The 20,882-nt window shown below is 39.2% G+C and overlaps 1 long non-coding RNA gene and 1 pseudogene across 1 annotated transcript in view; one reads left to right on the plus strand and one right to left on the minus strand.

The window, feature by feature from the left end:
* Positions 1-226: 226 nt before the first annotated feature.
* Positions 227-590, plus strand: LOC149119745 (large ribosomal subunit protein eL22 pseudogene; annotated as a pseudogene).
* Positions 591-6,380: 5,790 nt separating this feature from the next.
* LOC149119746 (uncharacterized) overlaps positions 6,381-20,882 on the minus strand; it is a 144,670-nt gene continuing 130,168 nt past the window's right edge. The window contains exons 2-3 of the long non-coding RNA XR_016228338.1: positions 10,412-10,508; positions 6,381-8,107 (exon numbers count right to left, since the gene is read on the minus strand). This is a non-coding gene — a long non-coding RNA (uncharacterized LOC149119746). The remainder of the gene's footprint in view (positions 8,108-10,411; positions 10,509-20,882) is intronic.

The following is a 20,882-nucleotide window of genomic DNA, read 5'->3' on the forward strand; positions in this document are numbered from 1 at the left end:
GGCAGTAGCTAGTATTTGGAGAGTAAACCAGCAAATGGACAATCTCTCTCTCTCCCCCCCCCTCCCCGCTTTTCAAATACATTTGTTAAATTTCAATACAAAATACATACAAACAGATGTTCTGGGTGAAGTAAGGTGGTAGCACACATACATGCCAATTAAACCTAGAATCTCCTCTGAGAGACACCTAAAACCTCAATAATTTTTTTCTGCCTCTGCTATTGGCATGGCAACCATGAAAAAGCTTGCAGCAAAGAGGGGCAAAAAAAAAGCCATGGGTTCTGAAGTTCACATTTAACTCACCCACCAATGGATGCTGCCAATTCTGAGCAGTTTCTCCAAGAGAGAATCAAAATGAATAAAAAAGCTGCGCATCTCAGAGTAAGGGTTGTGACCATCAAAAGGAGCAAGAGTAAGAGCACTGTGACTTCTGAAGTGTTTTTTTCCAAACAGTATTTGAAAGCTCTCACCAAAACATATTTGAAGAAGGATAATGTACATGATTAGTTGTGTGTAGTTGCTAAAAGCAGAGTTATGAATTATGATACTTCTGGATTAACAAGGACCAACAAAAGGAGGCGGATGATTAAAACTCATGCATCTGGAGTATTTTGTGTGTGTTCTTGAATACAACTTGGGAACAGTGGCCTATCTTTGTATCTCTGCAGTACAGATTAAACAGAAAATTGGAAACCATAGTGGCTTTTCTTTGGCTGCTACTCATTTATTTGAAAGTAAGCTCTTTTCCTGCTTGAAATGTTCAGTTCTGTTAATGGTAATATCAAAACAAAAGAAGGCTCCTGTAAAGAAACTGACAGAGGCTTGCCACTAAGCAAGTAGATGATGTGAACTTCAGTTTGTCACTCTTAAAAAGTCTGACAGCCAATTGTGTCTGGTGCTTTTTTCAAAGAAATACAGGAATACAAATGAGGGGCATTTCATCAAAAGCAAGACCCAGTGACTTCCTGAAGAGACCCTCATGGGAAGATGGCATTGTCAGGAAGATGGGCATTTGTCTTAGTTTCCTTTGTTGATAGCAACATACTAGTGCACACAAGTATGTCTGCTGATCCTCTCTCCTATAGAAATGCAATGTGCTCCTTTAGCTGCTGCAGCTCTGCTGCCCTTATCAAAGTGTGGAGAGTGTTGTGAAAATCCCAGATTTTAATTAAGTTAATGTGTAAAAAAAAGTGAACTTATAAACAATAGATTTCTACAAGTCTTTACAACCACCTGTCACTTTGGCCTCCAGTGTGGGGAGCTGGGGGCAGGCACAGAGCTTGCAGATGTGGCTCCCAGTGAGGGGACCCCTTTGATGAGCCCTGGAGGCTTGTGTGGAGAGCTTATAGGCAAACGGTTTATGCTGAGGCCATGGGACCTGCCCGGAAGGCGGCTGCTGCGCTGCCTCTTAGGCCATGATTGGATCTCCCAGCAGAAGTCCATTAGGAAAGCGGTGCTGGCAAGACAGGCAGAAGATGAGGCCTTGTTCTGGGATCTTGTGCAGATGTGAGCAGAGTCTAGAGAGCTGTGGGAGCTCGCTGCCGAGGTGGGGAGGGTGTCACTGCTGCTGAGCCCCTTGAGAGCCTTGCTGTGCCCTTCTGAAGTCCAAACAATTCTGCAGAACTGTCTGCCTCTTCATCTAATTACAGTGCATAAAATTCGTGTGTGAAAAATCTGTCTGGCCTATAGCCGGTTGCTGGACCTGACATCTATGAGCTCTGTGAGTTGCAGAGCCGGGAATTAATGTTCAAATCCTACCTTGGCTGCAATTTAACATTGGGTACACCTTGCGTTGAATTGAACATACTGAGGCTGTGCAATTTCATTTTTGGTAAAGCCTCTGGCATTATCTATTTCTATGCAAATTTCCTGCAGCAGAATTGTTTGCACATTTCTCCTCTGCCCTCACAGGAGGGAGGTGGAGTTCTTTGCAACTTGACTGAGGCATGAGTTACACCTGGGCTGTGTCCCTTACCATGGTGATACACTCTACAAATCTGTGACTTGGGTTTGCAAAGTTTACTTGTTTGTTGCATAAATGTTCCCATGTTGTAGTTTTCAGTTTAGTTGTAGAAAAAAAATTAACATTAATCCTGTACTCAAGATAGCATGTAAGCTGTTTTTTTTTTTTATTTGACTATTGATATTGGGAATGACCCCCTAAAATATATACAGAAATGTGGCTCTTTAAAGTTCCCCAGAAGCACCATCTGGGCTGCCACATATGTTACCAGAATTTGGGGTGCCATATGATATCACCTTACGCTTATTAATAAATTGCCAATATTAATAAGCCCGAGAGGGTTCTTGCCTAATATTTAGAGAAGAATTCTAAATACCGGCACAAATAAACGAGGCAGCATGGTACATTTTAAGCCTTTATTTAGTGAGAATGATGCATAGAAGAGAGAGAGCTTTATCTAAAAGAGAGAGGGGTAAATCTGGGTTCATACTGAGCACCGGGAATCAGCCACGTGCCCGAGCATCTAGGCCAGGAAGCCTAGGGTGAGTGGCCCAAAGGCCATGCACCCTGGAAACACAGGGCTACAGCCAGCCCCCTCCTGGCAAGAAGCCAGGGAAGCAGAAAAGGGTGGGACACAGTCTGCCCCAGGCTTTTAACCCACTTCCAAAGGGGAGTGGTTAATTAACCTGATTGGCTGGTGGGCACCCAGGTGTGGCCAGGTAGGGGCATGAGGTCACACAGGGGCATGGCGAAGGCGTGGTTTTCCAGCTGACAAATCTAATTGATTTTAACCTATATGCCTGCCTACTTCATAATCACAGATTCAAAAACTTGTAATAAAACTGAAACTCATTGGATTTTCTATACCTTTTTGAATTCTAGTAATTGAGTTTTGATATTTTATATTAAAATGGCTAAAACATGACTACTAAAAAAAATGTTCTGTAAGCACATTGACATCCATTAAACAAGGACGCGTCTAGTTTTATACAATTCTCTTCTGACTTATGATGGAAGCAATGTGAGTTCCTGCTCAGCTACTAGATCTTATGAATATGTGAAACATTGGCCTGACAATTGTAAACCATTATCAATATTAGTGGTAATCATAATATGTAATATTTGTCAAGGTACCACTCCACTTGACTTTACTGTTAAGGAAGCTGATCATCACAAAGGTGAAGTGCAAAGCCAGGTTTTAAACATAAGTCTGATATGACAATCCATCAATTACACTGAAGTGCAATAAGTGCTAAAATTGCTAAGCTACTAAATATAGTAGGGTCTCAAAAGAGGGTGAAATCAGTTCTATCTAAGGAGGTAAAAGAAACTTTCCTTTGCTCTGAGTCTTGAAGAATTAATAGCAGTTTAGCAGGAGCCAAACAGGGGAAAGGAACTGAAGACCATGGGCACAATATGTGCAATGGCAAGGAGGTACACAACATCATGCAACATGGAAGACTGCCTGGAGACAAGGATGCAGACATAGGCCAGCAGGAGTCCAATCACGAAGACATCTGTGCTACACTAAGTAATCTAAACTCTTTTTTTTGTTGTTATGGGCTGACATCATTTCAATGTTTCAAACAATAATGTGAGAAAATTCATCTTTCAGGAACACTCTAATTTTCTACTGTTTTCTTCTTATAGATGTCAGCTTAAATATCACTGTAAAATAATTTTGCTCTTTGTGTAAAGAGAACCTACTTTCTCAATCTTCATAATCTAAATTCCAGGAAATGTAGGGCCTTGCCCATTGGGTTCACTTTTATGTTGTATCCTCAGAACTTAAGAGAGTGCCAGGCACATAGTAAGTGCACAAGACATATGGGCTGCATGAATTAAGAAATAAAAGTCTGATTGCAAAGCTTGGTTTCATAAGTGCCTTTACAATACCACTGTAACTGTCCCTGCTTTGCTGGTGAAGCAACCTTAAAAGAATATTTTAGGAGATATTGTCTTGGAAACGACAAGGAGTACAACAAAAGGTAAGAAGGAATACTTATTTTAATCTAGAAGGTTCCTTAATATCCTTAAATTGCTGATGTCTCTCCACAATATGCATATAGCACTAATGAGAGACCCTGGTTCTGTGAGGAGTCAGATGGGTTAACAGGCAGGCAGTGGAAATTGGGTGCATTTCCTTAGGAATTCCCAATTTTACCTTGTGAACAGCAAGGGAGTGGTGATTCCACCCTCCTGAACTCATATTTCCTTGTGAAAACAAGTTACTTATCCCAGCTTTCTGGGTGGCTTTTTTGTTTTATCCTCAGCAAGCCAGACAGGGTAAAGGATTGCAAATCAGGTCTTTTGATGGGTTTTTCACTACCTTACTACTTTGTAACTGAATGCCAATCTGATTGCCAAGTTGTTGTTGTTTTCCCAGAATTGTGCTTAAAAACTCCACTACCAAGGATCACTTCAAGCCTTCCTCCCTTGTAGCTCCCTTGTTTGCCACTTCTGCAGAAGGTTTCCAACTTGAATAAATCCTACTTTACTTTCATTGCCATGTCTGCATGATATTCTCTTCTTTGAGACAAAGAAAGGAGATCTTTACCCCTAGTAGTTCCAGGGAAAATCTGTCCTTAGTGAAGTAGGCAGGCATATAGGTTCAAATTGATTAGGTTTATGAGCTGGAAGACCACGCCTTCGCCATGCCCCTGTGTGACCTCATGCCCCTACCTGGCCACACCTGGGTGCCCACCAGCCAATCAGGTTAATTAACCACTCCCCTTTGGAAGTGGGTTAAAAGCCTGGGGCAGACTGTGTCCCACCCTTTTCTGCTTCCCTGGCCTCTTGCCAGGAGGGGGCTGGCTGTAGCCCTGTGTTTCCAGGGTACATGGCCTTTGGGCCACTCACCCTAGGCTTCCTGGCCTAGATGCTCGGGCACATGGCTGGTTCCCGGTGCTTGGTATGAACCCGTATTTACCTCTCTCTCTTAAATAAATCTCTCACTCTTCTATGCATCATTCTCACTAAATAAAAGTCTAAAATGTACCATGCTGCCTCGTTTATTTGTGCCGGTATTTAGAATTCTTCTCTAAATATTAGGCAAGAACCCTCTCGGATTTATTAATATTGGGGATTTATTAGTAAGCATATAGTGAAATTGTATGGCACCCCAAATTCTGGTAGCATCTGTGGCATCCCAGATGGCGCTTCTGGGGAACTTTAAAGGGCCACATTTTTGTCTAAATTTTAGGGGGTCATGGCCAATTTCACTTAGTATCTTGAATGTGCAGCAAGTATGAATTTTTTGAAGGACTTCATTTTATACATTAAAGTCATAATCAGATCTTTCTAAATATAAAATGAATTCTATCTTTCTAACAAAAATAAAGTACAATGGACTCACTGGGCTATAAGGAATCTTATTATCTCTGGCAAGTTACTTTGCCCCAGTTTCCTAAACTGTAAAATGGAAATTTTAGCAGTCCTTCTCTCAGAGTTGCAGGGAATATCAAGTCCAATAATGCACATAACGAACTTAGCACAGTTCTTGACACATGGGAAATGCTGTCAGCAGGCACTTTTGCAAGCATTACTGGGAGTGTTATTTACATATAGTTAAGGCACATGTGAGAAATAGTGACACATCTGTATGAAGGAGGCTAAATGCCCTTTTCATCAACCCGTTGCACCTATATGACAGGTTCTAAGTCCTGATCACAAAGTTCACAGATTTTATATGTGTACTTCCCAGATAATACCCTTGAATCTCTCTTTCATTTGTCTTTTCCCCCAATAAACCATTCACCACTAATTACTTATAATCATATTCTGCTATAAAGGTTTATATTTGTTTATTATGTTCACAGCTGTCCTGACTAGCAAGGAGAGAAATCTATTACCTCATTATTATACCCAGTCTACTGAGCACAGTGCCCTTGCATTGATTTAGTTTCCTCCAGAAGTGGTTTTGTCTGGTCAAGTTTTTCCTTCCCATTTACTCATTGTTTTCTTTTCCCCACACACCTTGCAGGGAAAGTGGGACTTTGGCTACATAAATGACATGGCATATAAATAAAACCTGTTGGGGTGTGTGTTTGACACAGTGGTTAAAATGCTATTTCTTGTGCCTACAACCCATATCAGAGTACCTACACTTGAGTCACAGATCCACAGTTGATTATAGCATCCTGCTAATGTGTACCCTGGAAGGCATCAAGTGATGGCACACGTTCTTGGGTCCCTGCTACTCATGTAGGAGATCTGAATTGAGTTCCAGGTCCCTGATTTGGCCTGGCCACAGTCCTGGCTGTGGATATTTGGGGAGTTAAACAACAGATGGGAGATTTCTTTGTCTATGTCTGTATCTATCTACCTTTAAAATAAATAAAAATACAAATTTTTGAAAAATAAAAATAAAATAAAGATTTATTTATTTAAAAAGAAACAAAACAATGAGATACACTAATTCATAATAGATGGTCAAACATGGGATTGCCTTGTGGAGAGTCCACTCTAAATAGCACATTTATTAATTCAAAAATATTTAATCAGCATATGGCATGTTCAAGGTTCTGGGAATTTGGCTGTGAACAAAAACAAAGTACTCTCCTTTCATGAGAAGGATATTCTAGTAAGGGAGAGACAGATAAAAAATACATATATAACCCAGAGAGTGATCAATTTTGAGAAAAATAAAACAAGATAGAAGGTAGAACTTCATACTTTACACATAATGAGCATAAAATCAATCAGAGACCTAATATGCAACAAAAAATTATAAGAAAATATAGAAGAAAACTCTTAGATACAGCAAAAGTTCTTCTATATGCCACCAATAGCATGATCCATAAAAGACTTTTTAAAGTGAATTTAAACTAGATTTAATCAGTTAAAAACATTTTCTCTCAAAAGATCCTATTAAAAGGATGAAAATGCAAGTTACAGACTAGGAAAAATATTTGCATGCCACACATATAGATTTAATACTTTTCTGATAGGGAGAACTCTTAACACTTGAGAATAAAAAATTATTTAGAGAATGAATGAAATACAGGAACTGACATTTCATTTCAGAAGATATAGAGATGGCAAACAAGCAAATGAAAAGGTTTCAACATCATTGGAAAGATGAACATTAAAAACCCGATGAAATATTGTTGTAAATCTTCAGAATGGCTAGAAAAAAAGGAATAACACCAAATCCTGGGAACTATGTGAAGAAGCCTCATCACTATCACGTGGCTAGTGGGAATGTAAAAATGGTACAGCTACTTCCAAAAATAGTTTAGCAGTCTCATATAACACTAAACATGTGCTTACTATATGACCTAGCAATTGCATTCTTCGTATCTATCCCAGAGAAATGAAAACTCACAGAACAGGTGTTGTAGTGTGGCAGGTTAAGCTACCATGTGGGATGACAGCATATAATATCGGAATGTGTGGGATGGGGTCCTGCCTCCACTCAGATTCAGCTTCATGATAATTTGCACTTTGGGAAGCAGCATATGATGGTTCAAGTACTTGTTTGTGTCCCTGCCACCCAATTGGGAAGCCCAGATTGACTTGCTGGCTCATGGCTTTGGCCTGGCCCAGCCCTAGCTGTTGAGGGCATTTAGGAAGTGGACTAGAAGAGAGAAAATCGATCGCTCCCTCTCTCTCTCTCCCTCTCTTTCTCCTCTCTCTCTCTCTCTCCCTGTCGCTCCCCCTCTTCGTGGAGGAACGACACAGGACCCTGCGCTGTTCTTTCGTCTGCTCGGCCCTCCCCGGGTTTGCTGCTGGTTCTTCCCGGGTTGGCTACTATCCCTTCCACCTCCGTGGAAGGGCAGTTCCCCCTGGCCGCATTCCCCACTTCCGCAGGGGAGCGGCACACCGCCGGCCGGCTCTTCTCGGGGGCTGCACGGGTTCCCTTAGATGTTCCCCATAGATGTTCCCGGTGCATGCCGTCTCTCTCCTCCTTTATAGTCCTCCTCCGCCAATCCCAACTCGGCTGCCCACACGCCGAGTACGCTGCTCTCCTCCAATCAGTAGCAAGTCCCACAGTTTATTGGTTGAACTGGAGGCAGCTGTGCGGAAGTTGTTTACTTCTCTCCCAGCGCCATATTGTGGGAGAGCAGATGCATAGAACAAGTCTTAATTCCAGTAACTCAGTCTAGTCCGGGTTGCTCCCCACATCTCCCCTCTCTGTTTTGCCTTTCAAACAAATAAAAAACATTAAAAATGAAAACTCCTGCTCACATAAAATGTTTTTAAAATGATTTTATAAAATTTATGTTGATTTGTAACCCCAAAACTAGAAACAAAGCCCAGATACCCTTCAAATGGTGAATGGTTAAACAAAATGTGATATGTGCATGTATGCTTGAGTAAGTGTGAGGGGGAGGAAATAGGACATTTGTGTCCTTGTAAACAGCATTTCTTCCATGATGAAACATTCTAGAGAACAAAACAATACACAACAACACGGCTTGGTAGGAAAAAATGCAAAGCCAGGAATGAGAATACCTTGAATCATTGTTTAACCTCTGCAATTTATATAGGTTAGTCCTCTCTGTATCCCTGATCTTTCCTTCAATAAAAAATATGAACCCCATACCTTACAGTGAGCATTCCTCAATAAGGTATAAGAATATGCAAGAAAAAAAGCCAATAAGAACTACAACAGGAGCTTGGGATGGAGCAAAAAAAAAAAAAAAAATCAAGGAGCATAGAGTGTCCAGTTCCTTCATGAGTCTCTGGGTTCACTAGATCCTGAGGCCAGATCTGCCTATCCCTCCCAGGCACTGAAACCAGTAAGTTTCTTAACAGTACCTACAAGTATTGTTGGATTTGCAAGTAAAAGTGTTCTGAAGAGTATGATTTATTTTTACCTTTTTACATTTTAACAAATAAAAATTATCCATATTTACAAAGTAATATGTGATATTTCATTGCATGTATATATTGTACAATGTCCAATCTCAGTCAATATATCTACTCTTTCTCAAATATTTATCATGCATTTATGGTGAAAACATCCAAAATCCTATCTTCTAGTACTTTTATAGAGAATTTATACAATGTATTAATGTTATGTCTATAGAAACATTACTGTGCAATAAATTCCTGGAATTTTTTACTCCCATCTAGCTATAGGGCAGTGTGATCTCTTAGTATCTCAAAATTTCCTCATTTATAAAAAGAGAATACATGAAAAATTGAAATTTTACAGTGATGAACAAGGAGAGAATGCATGAATGTTCCTTACAATATTCTACAAATGAAAGTTACTGGTGTATATGATCACAAACAAAAGGAAAATTTTTTAAGCAAGTCCATTTCTTAAGGATTTTGATAAGAACTGTATTTCAGCAATTTCAAAAGCAACATTGAGAATAAGAAGCAAACACAAAATACCACCATAAATAGAAAATAAACAAAATATGATTCATGTTCACTGACTCGTTAATGAGTCAGAAAAACAACAAGAAGCCAGCATTATATACAAGAATATATACAAAAATCTCCTCTAGAAAATAAAGAATAAAGAATGTTTTCTAGATTCATGCAGAGAAAAAGTTCAATTGTCAGAAATATCATGTTTAAACTGATGTATATTACGACTTGTACATGCTACATATTATGACCAGATTCTCTCTTAAGATAACTAATACCTCAACAAGTCATTTGTTTCTTTTACTCTTTGATAAGTAAGAATTCAACTGAATTCAAGATGATTATGTTTTGCTAAGAAACAAAAAGCCCAACCATGTTCTTCTATGACATTAAATTTTCTTTAAAGCTAGGCATTTTCTTGTCATCAATAAGCCCATCAGATAGTGGTAGCCTATAACCTTGTAAAGGTGCAGCAGGTGGGAAGAATTTACCCTCAGCACTTAGGAATCTAACTGGATCCCAAGATCTAAATGAGGCACAGACAAGCAGGTGGTTATTCCTGTGAACCACATCTAGCTTATCCGTGGGGATATTTGTACTGGATGAGAATGAGAAATCAAGAGCACCAAATACTAGACAGAAAAAGAAAGAGAGAATGGGTGTCAAGTATCCTGCAAGCTTCTTGAAGTGTCGAGATTCATAAAGCCTTTAGCAGCCACTATGAGGCAAAGTAGTACTTGAAAGTGTGAGAGGAAAAGGAACCAATGAAAAGGATGGTTTCTGCGCCATGAGAGCTCTTGGTAGATTTACTCCTAGCAGGTGGTTTATTTACCTTCTAGCAATTGCCACTCTGTAACAAAGTCTTGGTTATCAACTCTACTTTGGACACTTCCTATAATGGAAAGGAATAGCTACACATTTTGTCCACTATCAAGCATTCACACTGATCAAGGCAATGCCCATCTTACATTGGAGAGCCAAAGCAGTGATTGTAAGGCTTCTATTTACTGCATTCTCTTTCCCTCAAAAGGCAATATAGAATGGTGGGTAAACACACAGACATCCACACTACCCCCAATTCTGCCATCTCCTAGCTATGACATCCATTGACAAGTCACTTACTTCGTCCACTTCCTTGCCGTGAGGTGACAGGGACTCTGTCTGCTCTCCCTTCAAATTCAGAAATGCTGTCACCTTCCTGATTCTGTGGGTGTCTCTTCTATAAGAGATAAAGAACAGAGCAGACTCTTCTGTGTTACATAATTTCGTTCTGTCCTTGCAAGCAAATCCAGAGTCTTTTAGTTTTGAGTGATATACTCTTCCTGTACCCTCTGTAAGAACAGAGAGCATCAGTGCACAAGAACCAGGGGAAACAGGTAGACACAAAAGAGTAACTCTTCCAGCACCAGATGTCTGAGGGGATTATGACTCCAGATCAGAAAGAAAATTATACAAATTTTGAAAATGTAAAAATAAAGCCATATGGGGTCATCTTACAGGCTACCTATCACAAATGTAATTTTTTAAAAAAATAAGAATTCCAGTCACTCCTTGTTTGTCATGCCATTTTACTTAAGATAGATGTGGCAGAATCTAATATACCTTTTGGGTAAGCAATATTTATTTGAAGTTTAGAGATTATTTAATTTATATTATGCCTTTTTATTTTTTTCTGTATTAAGTAGGACTTAAAACGATGCCTATTATTAAAAAGAGCCATCATAGTAAGATTCCAATATGCAGTTATATTGCTCTCTATTTATCTAGCTGTATAGATGCATATAGATCAATACAAGTAATTATATTAGCAAGTGTGACAAAATGAACCAAATAATCGTTTTTAAATAAACAATGCAAAGCTAAGGACATTGCAGAAAAAGCTCAAGAAAGGAAAACACAGGCAGTCATTTCAACTCCAAAACTTTTAGTTCTTAGTAATTAAAAAAACAGCTGTTGGCTATTGGCCTTGGTTTTACAGAGTAAGATCCTGAAAAAGAACTCATTTACCATTCTCCCATTTGGCTAAAATAAAGAGGAATTAATTGGTAACCAGTCATTTCCAACAAAATAGTCAATTCAAAAATGCAGTGTTTCAGAGAGAGTGATGTGCACTGGACTAGGAGTAGGGACTAGCTGAGTTCTAGTTATATTTCCACTGGTAAATTGCTGTATGATCATAGGAAAGTCTAGATCTCTCTAGAATGAAGATCTTAGACAAAATCACACACAGAGCACGAGATGCTCAAGATGATTCAGGAGAAAAATTTCATCATGATCAACAGATTTTAGAAAATACTGAATACTATATTCCTCTTTTCTAGTTTCCCAATGAACATTACACTAAGGATTTCAGTATGTCTGAAAGTGAAGAAGCGAGTTTAAAACTTTTTATTCTGTTTCCCTGTTTAGAAAGCTTTTTATGTCATATATACTGTCTATAGGTTATAAACTTATAAGGACATATTGCTACTTTACAAATGAGAAAATGTTTACTATTAACAAGATTACTTTAAGCAAAGTAGAAAAATTATATCTAATTGAGATTCTGTTTCCATTTTAGAAAACAAGTAACTGGCATTTGAGTTCTAACTCCACCAACATAAACATGCACTAACCATACTTCAAAATATGTGACTGTAAAATACAGTATGCTTACTTATATCAAAATGACCATGTTCTGCCAAAACAGGGCAGTGACTGGCTCTCACATGAAACTACAGTAAGAAATCAAATCAGGCTTTGTACAAGTGTTTCGTTTTTCATTCTGCTAAATCCCTCCACTGATCATAAAGCCATTTTCAGAAGCAATTATATTTTAAATCATTTAATTTTAATGATAACATTTTTCATCTGTTGCTTCATGAATTCTGTTAGTTTTTCATAGTGCAAATAAAAGTGAAAGAATTAAAGTTCGAAAATGCCTATAAACTTATTAAGGACAACTTATCAAATAATTACAAAATGCAATCATAAAGGGTGCCTTATTTTGCTATGAGGAAATAGTAAAATGTCTACATTATTTTTATAGGGAGGGAACACCTTTTGTTTAATTTCAAACAATTACAGAGAAACAAGAAATAACAGCCATAGTAGCATTTTACTGAATATTGACTATGCGTCAGGCAATGACTTTAGTGCCTTCCATACTTCATTTTATCCTTACAACCACTATACTATTACCAGCCAAATGTAGCAATGAAGGACAAACAATTAATGTTAAAAAAGTGAAGTGATTTACCTGAGGTCACACAGCAAGGAAGTGGTGGAGCCAGCACAAGAACTAACATTCTTAACTTCTACAATATACTTGCTATTCCCAATCTATCTGCTTTTCCATGTGTACCTTTTTCAAAACGTATTGCTACTATTTAAAACAAACAAAAAGATATAACATGAGACATTTACTGTCCGAGAAAAAAAAAACCTTAAAATCCAAAGTACTTTGTGCACTGTGTTTGCCTGGAAATATATAGTGATGTCTGATAACACTAGGTCAGTTGATGCACCTTAAATTTAAAACTTAAAGAACCCTAGGTAGCCATCTGGTCTTACTTCCCATAAGATACTTTCAACAGCCTTTGCAAATATCATAGGGTTTTAATTTATCTGCCCTTAATGACATGAAAGTCATTACTTCACAAGGTAAGACCTTCTACCTTTGCACATCTTTACATGTATTAGACTATAAAGTATTATTTTGAGCAAAAATTGTTATTTAAACATGAATCTATTGATTTTTTCCCAACTGACATTGATAAATGACCTTCTATAGGAATACACATCTATGCAATCTCCTTATCTGATGTCACTCAACTTTTCCTAGCTGAAAGCAAAGTCTCCCTCCATCCATTTTACTCTCATTTGGGAGCATCCTAATGTGGTATTGCCCCCTTTCAATTTCAAAACAATATTCCTGCCCTGTGTGAATAAAAATAACATCAGTTAGGCTATTCTGTGATCTGGACACAGCAGAGAGCTTGCCTGGAAGAGGGGCAACCAGGACAGAATCTGGCACCCCGACTGGGACTAGAACCTGGTGTGCCGGGGCCACAAGGCGGAGGATTAGCTTAGTGAGCCATGGCGCCGGCCCGTACTGAAGGATTTTGACTTATCCTGATTTATTTCCCAGGTTGAAGCCTCTGAACTTATACTCAATCCATTGCAGTAAATTCAAATAATACCTTGATTATTTCTACATTTGAACTCTTAACTAATATTAAATCCAACACAGAGGATATTGTCCAAATTCAGTATTTGACTTCTCAGATAAAAATATGGATATAAAGATACCTGGAAGAAAAGTATGTTTAGAAGTTCATTTAACTACCTGTTCTATTTATAATTTTTTTCCCCTTCACAGCAATTTTAAGAATCCTAAAACTATATTCTCTGCACAAGTGCACTTTTAATCAACCATGACATCTTAGTCTGGGACACACAAGTTTAATTATTAACAATATATAAAAGTTTCAAATTTCTCAGATTAACGAGTAGCAGTAAAATTATTGTAATATTAAACCATAACAGAAGTACTTAAAAATAGGCCTGTAAATTCATACTTAGTGCTTGCTCCATCATGGTGAGTTTTTAGTACATTTCTTTTATAGATTTTTTTTAAAAAGATTTATTTGACTCTCTCTCACTGTCCACTCTGCCTGTCAAAAAAAAAATAAGATAAAAACAATATTTATTTGAAAGGTCCAGTGACAAAAAGACAGACAGACAGACAGAGATAGACAGATCCTCCATCTGCTGGTTCACTCCCATAAATGCCCACAACAGCCAGGTCTGAGCCAGGCTAAAGCCAGGAATCAGGAACTCCACTTGGTTCTCCCACATGGGTGGCAGGGATCTAAGTACATGAGCCATTATCCACTGCCTACCAGGTGTGTTAGCAGGACACTGGATTGGAAAAGCAAAGTAGCTAGAACTCAAACCAGGTATTCCAATATTGGCTGCAGGCACCCAAGTGGCAGTTTAACTCTCTGTACTACAATATACTACAATATACTACAATATACCTCCCCCTTAAAAATGTTATATTCCAATCCCATATTCAGTCATATAAAAGGGAGAAACATCCTCATGCCTGTATACCATGAGGGGGACCCGTGGAACAACAACATGGCAAGTACTGCGTTGCGTGTTAAAGAGCAAGCCTGAATGAATGCACTCCCTGAATCCAAACAGCTCATGGTGTGCTGGGAGATGTGAGACAGCGATAACTCAGTAGGTAAGAAGTGGGGAAGGAAGAACATCTTTAAAGGGTACAAAGGATGTGAAGAGTGCATTTATGTTGGAAACTAGTGTGCTTAGAGACTAGAGTACATATGAAGAGAGCAGTCATAGAGAAAACAGGAAAGAAATGTAGATCAGAGTCCTGCTGCCCATGTGGGAGACCCAAAAGAAGCTCCTGTCTCCTGGCTTTGGATCAGCCCAGCTCTGGCTGTTGTATCCAACTGTGGAGTGACCCAGTGAATGGAAGCTCATTCTCTTTCTCTCTCTCTGTAACTCTGCCTTCAAATAAACAAATAAATAAATCTTAAAAATAGAAGAAACTGCAGTCAGGAGCTGGAGCCGGTTATTCAACCCAGGTCCTTTAATGTGGCATGTGAACATCGTTTTTTAAAGAATTATTTATTTATTTGAGAGGCAGTGTAACAGAGAGATTTTCCATCTAATGGTTCACTCCCCGAATGGCTGCAGTGATCTAGGTTGGGCCACTGAGCCAAAGCCAGGAGCCAGGAATTCAGTCTAGGTCTCCCACGTGAGTGCAGGAACCCAGTTGCTTGTGCTTTCACCGCTGCCTCCCAGGCTCTGTCAGTAGGAAGCTAGAATCAAGAACTGAGCCAGGTATTGAGCCCAAGCATTCTTTTTTTTTGACAGGCAGAGTGGACAGTGAGAGAGAGAGACAGAGAGAAAGGTCTTCCTTTACCGTTGGTTCACCCTCCAATGGCAGCTGCGGCCGGCGCACTGCGGCCAAGACCAGGCATTCTAATATTGACTGTGGGAGTCTTCACTGGTAAGCTAAGTGCCACTACTGAGTGATTTTTTTTAAAAAGTAACGATTGAGGGGTCGACATTGTGGTGCAACAGGTTAAGCTACTGCTCTGCAACAACTTAATCCAATACCAGAGTGTCTGTTCTAGTCCTGGCTACTCACTTCCAATTCAGCTTTCTGCTAATGCACCTAAGGAGGCAGTGGATGATAGCCCAAGTGCTTGGGACCCTACCAGCCATGTGGGAGAACTGCCTCCTTAGATCAGCCTGGTCATACCTGGCTCATGGGGAGTGAACCAGCAGATGGAAATGCTCTCTCTCTCTCTCTCTCTCTCTCGCTAGTAATAAAATAAATAAATAAATAAATAAAATTTCCAAAAGTAGTAATTAAGATACTGGTCATCCAAATCTGGTAGATTAACAATAAACCTCTATCTTTTTCTCTCTGGTTATATCTCTTCCCCAGGTCTGCATTCTTAGCAATATGAGAATTATTTGTTCAAATCCAATGAATTGCTTAGAAAGAGGAGATTAAATTTGTTTAATCAAATCTATGTAAATGTCATTCTGAATAAGTTACATATTTTCAGAAATAGCACATGTCAGAACACCTTATGCATTAGAATAGATTTGTTGAGCAAATGAATTAACTAGACATTGACAAGAAATAAAGGAAATGGACTAACAGTGGGGGAAGCTGGTTATGCCAAAGATTTCTAGACTTGTGAAGTATGAGGGCACTTTAAGAAGTTAGTGGAAAATGTATTTAAAAGTATGAGTTATTTTGGTACAAATTTTTATTCATCTGTGGAAAATGTGTCTCATGAAATAACAAACTATGCGGCATTTTAATTTTTACACTCATTCTTCTACTTCAGTTTTCCACTAATTTGTGCAGTACCCTCGTATATATGTGTAAAAACTGAGAATCCCAGCACTGTAATGAAAGAGTCCCTCATTCTGGAATCCAGCCCTCAAACCTTTCACCATCCAATACCACAACCACCAGCCACATGTGACTACATAAACTAAAGTAAATTAAAAGGATTTATTCCCTCAATTCCACTCATCACATTTCAAGTACTCAGTAGTTACATGCAGTTAATGGCTTCCATGCTGCATAGCCCAGATACAGGATTTTTACTTGCATGTTTGCAGAAATCTACATTGGATGCTACCACCCAAGTTTTTTCCTCTGAAATTAACATAATTATACAAATACCTCCAACAAAGCTTCACCTCACCTTGCTTTCTTATTTTTCTTTGTGTGAGTGTTGGTGGGGGGAGGAGTAAATTTGTCATGATTCAGAAGTAAACTGAATTCATTTTCAATAACATCCCTACAGGCCACCATCTCTGATACAGCCTCACGGAGGTGTCATCCCAGTATCAGTTCCACTGTTCACGTGGACTCAAAAAAAGAATATACTGTGTGTGTGCCATGGGTTGCATGTGATTTTCCCACCAAGGAACTTACTCCTCAGCCTGATAATGTTGGGAGGTGGGGCATTTAAGAAGTGAAACTTAATGGGAGTTCCTTAGGTCCTTAGGCACACTGCCCTCAGAACAGACCAGACAAGTTCTCAGGGCATCCATGTGCTGTTTCTCATGAGGGGTTCGTTATAAAAAGAACACGACTGGCACTCTCCAGTGTCTGTGGCTTCTTGTCTGGTGATGTGATGTCTCCTTCTCTACATTGTGATGCCATCTGATCTGCGGTCCTCAACAGAGGTGAACCAATACTAGTACTATGTCGTTGAACTTCCAGAATTGTGAGATAAATAAAACTCCTTCCTTTATAAAGTTATCTAGCCTTGGGTATTTCGTTATGGCAACAGATAAATGGCTAATATCGTATACAGCAGATGGCAAGATACAACATGAAGTTATGGGTCTCTAGCCATTTATATATTACTTGAATGGAAATGACTTGTAGGGTTATTTTAAATAGAAAAACAGCACTGGGCAGTTCTTGGTGATGTTCTGTTCCAGCATATTTGCTCCGGCCCCAGATGCCCGCTCTTGCTGTAAGTCTCTAAATGAAAAGTAGCTTTAATAACAAGGAGATTAAAACACAATAGTCATAACATTGCACATTTTCCTTATTTAGCATCCAGAAGACAACATTTTTGGTATTTTACTAAATATAAGGGCACATAAAAACATACTACAATCTATGAGACCTATAAATGAAACACAGTTTAAGAATAAAAACCACATAGATCAAAGAGAAAAATAGCTGAGGAAAGATTTATGTTCATACCCAATGTCAACATTTCCAAATGCCAGAGCTGAGATAATAAATAGACTAACTTGGTGGCAGCACCTAGAAACAAAACAGGTTCAATTTTGTCAAGGTATAGGCTAACACTTCAGTGCCCATGCCTGTAGGAAGTAGGGACATTGGAACAAATGGCCATCCCAAGAGCTGAAAGTTAAATCAAAAGATCTAAACTTAACAGAAGAATGAAGGACTGAAATGGTCTGACTTGATATACAAGGTGTCTTATATGTGAAATGAGTATAGCAAGCTCAAGATGGTAAGTCTAGGGGTTCTAGGTAAAAGATTATCCCAAATAAACCAAGCCTCCCCAGAATAAAGCAGATGCCAGAGAAATAGTCTAGCTTACCGGCACCAATACAGCTGGCAGAGTGAGGAACGGTGAACAGGCAGAGACATAGATGAATAAGACACAAAGGAACCAGATCCTTGCTGCTATTGTTGCAGCAAGCTCTGTCATAATATAGGCAATAGCCAATTCTGCATTTTTTATTCAGGTGATGAGTGGGAACTAAGGCAGGGGATTCGCAAAACAGTCTTTGCTCAGACATCCCACGGCAGGGAACATATCTACATACCGCAGTATACCAGCCAGAAGGCCAGAGTGGAGAAGGCAGGATCCATTCCTCAGAAAAAGGATGGCCAAAAATCAGTGTAGCCTGACATAGGAAAAAGCCATAGTATGTATGGTTCTTGATTCAGAGGTTTTCATGCCCCAAATCAGTTTGGAAGCAAAGGCAACTATAGCAGGGAGTGAGAAAGCAGTTGAAAATATACTACTGATTGGATCTCTAACCCTACTTTTGGGAAATCACTTTTATTTCTAGACCTTGTACGTGGACAATGTGAGGAGTTGGAGGTAATTGAGATGTATAACTTCCTTGCTTGTTAGGATCTCTGATGGGTCTAATGGCACTGAGGAAGACAGAGAATAGAGTACAAACACATGTGTTGTTATGTGTCTATGTGTGACGTTGATGTCGTGATGTAGCTACTGAATAACAAGGACACAAGGCCTGGTTGATACCCTACAACTGCAATAAAGTCTTTTCATAAGACACCCCCTTTGTTTTGCTGATCTTGCTGTTCACCTTGCATGAGTCTTGCCTTCTGTCTTCTTTCGCCTTACTGCCCAGAACATTCTGATCAATAGAAAATTTCATCAAGGATCCTGTCAGACACTTTCCAAGCATAACATGGGAAAGACTTGGTGAAAACCATGAGGTTTCCAGGGCCTGTGATTGAGTCCCACTTTTCTCATGGACTAATTAATATAAAAAATAAAACCAATCCTAAGTTTCTAAACAAACAAACAAAAAATGAACAAGAAGATACAAGGCTGTGACATACTGAGATTTCAACTGTCATAAAGTCTTCAGACATCCCCAGGGGAGTTTCCTTTTCAAAACCAAACTCAAAACATTTGGGAAATAGCAACATATGATGTTCATCCAGACAAGCAGTTTTTCTGAATTCCATGCCACTCCTACCTGACTACTACTGTTTTTGTGATTGGAATCAAAAGCAGAAAAATGGAAAAGATTCAGCTAGTTCATTAAAATCCTGTGTGAATTTAGGAAGACAGTAATGGAATTGCAGTAGCTTCGAGGGAGATTCCCTGCTGAGACCTTTACCCTCTTCATGCTACCCAGCCTTGTAACCCATAGAAAACTAGTCAACTGATGCAGCTCCTGGAAGCTCATACTACTTAATCCAGCCCACAGGAGTTCCATCTCATTTGCACATGAGAATCATCTATAAGCTTGATGTAAAAATCATATCCTTTCCTTCACACCCGAAATAATCGAATCAGAATCTCCAACAGTGAGGTACAGACATTAATCATTTAAAAAGAACAGGAAAGAGAAAAATAAAGGAAAGAAGTAAAAAAGGAGGAAAGGGAAGAAGCAGGGGCAGGGGCCGGTGTGGGGAAAAAACTCCCAGTGGAGTCATGTGCATTTAGAGTTCAGAACCATGGAGTAGGACTCTACTTAGTTAGTTGATTTATTTCATTTGTTCTGATGAAAGATGAATTTTTTATCTTTGATGAAGTTAATGAATCCAAAGTAATAATTATACCTGATGATACTCTGCTCAGGTATATTAGAATTACTTGAAACTATCTCATGTTGAGTAAAATAAGAGTGTTAATAGCAAGTAAGGGAGCTGGCGCCATGGCGCAGTAGGTTAATCCTCTGCCTGCGGGGCTGGCATCCCACATGGGTGTCGATACTAGTCCTGGCTGCTCCTCTTCCAATATAGCTCTCTGCTGTGGCCTGGGAAAGCAGTAGAAGATGGCCGAAGTCCTTGGGCCCCTGTACCGGCGTGGGAGACCCGGAAGAAGCTCCTGGCTCCTGGCTTCAGATTAGTGCAGTTCCAGCCGTTGTAGCCATTTGGGGAGTGAACCAGCAGATGGAAGACCTCTCTCTCTCTCTGCCTCTATCTGTAACTCTACCTCTCAAATAAATAAAATCTTTAAAAAAAATAGCAAGTGAGAATTTACCGCTCATCTAGTCACTTAAACACTCTTTAAGTTCCTATAGCTATTCTTCTCTTATTGGTGACTAGGAGATAATATGATTAATTCTTAATTGAGGGCTGAAAAAATTATTCTCAACTAGGTGAACAATATCATTAACTGTTAAGGCATGCCTTACCAACCACAAAGGACAAGATTTTTTTATGACCCCAAACTCCATTTGGACCATGAGAACCTGACTTCAGTTCAGGTTCCTTAACCCTATTTATTTCAATTCACCTTTCCTAGGAGTGTAAAAGAAGAAAATAGGACTTCTTCATTCCTCACATTGTACTCAGGTATAAGATCTCTAAGTATCAGATTTTGATGTTCCAAGATATGTGAAGTCTAAGCCTTGCTGTTTACCACATAGGTGCTTAAATATGGTGTTCATGTAAATTATCTAACACTTGTCATTAAGAGAAGACTAAAAATTCATTCTAGAGTAAGTTATCGCTACTTAAAGATATATTGTCCTGGATATAACAGCCATATATACATAAAAAAGCTATACAGTTTTCCTAGGTTTGGGAGCTGGCATTGTGGCATAGCAGGTAAAGCTATCACCTTTTATGCCAGCACCGCTTGTGGGTACCAGTTCATATCCTGGCTGCTCCACTTACAAGCCAGCTCCCTGGTAATGGCCTCAGAAAAGCAGAAGATGGCCCAAGTGTTTGGGCCCCTACCACCCCTGAGGAAGGCCCAGATGAAGTTCCTGAAACCAGTGGATGAAAGATCTCTGTCTCTCCTTCTCTTTCTCTGTAAACTCTGACTTTCAAATAAATAAATCAATC

This window comes from Oryctolagus cuniculus, chromosome X (genome assembly GCF_051225735.1).
Source record: "Oryctolagus cuniculus isolate XC-2025 breed Fujian yellow rabbit chromosome X, ASM5122573v1, whole genome shotgun sequence".
Lineage (NCBI taxonomy): Eukaryota > Metazoa > Chordata > Mammalia > Lagomorpha > Leporidae > Oryctolagus > Oryctolagus cuniculus.